The following is a 402-nucleotide window of genomic DNA, read 5'->3' on the forward strand; positions in this document are numbered from 1 at the left end:
CTGCCTTTCTCTGCCTCTGCTACCCTCTTAACCCCCATCCCCATGCCCTGAATAAACTCTACTCTATAGTAAAAATAAAATAAAAATAAACATATCAAAGAAATAAAATCAGACGCTTATATCTAAGGCAGTAACATAAAAAATACGTAAAATCAAGACATAATTTCCTCAAAATGTATTAACTCCACAGCAGTGAGAGTGAGTTGGATGAAATCCCAGAGTGAGAACACAGCAGGACTTCCATGTCTCCACAGCAGAGCACAGCCCCAGGTGTGGCACGGGGTCCTAGGGGCTCCAGAAAATACCATTGTGTTCATACCTGGAACTAGACTTTGTCAAGTAGCTCTGTGTGCATTTCCTTTCTAAGACTCCCATTACAAGTTAACACTGATGGTCCTGCTT

This window comes from Mastomys coucha, unplaced genomic scaffold (genome assembly GCF_008632895.1).
Source record: "Mastomys coucha isolate ucsf_1 unplaced genomic scaffold, UCSF_Mcou_1 pScaffold18, whole genome shotgun sequence".
In the NCBI taxonomy this organism is placed as follows: domain Eukaryota; kingdom Metazoa; phylum Chordata; class Mammalia; order Rodentia; family Muridae; genus Mastomys; species Mastomys coucha.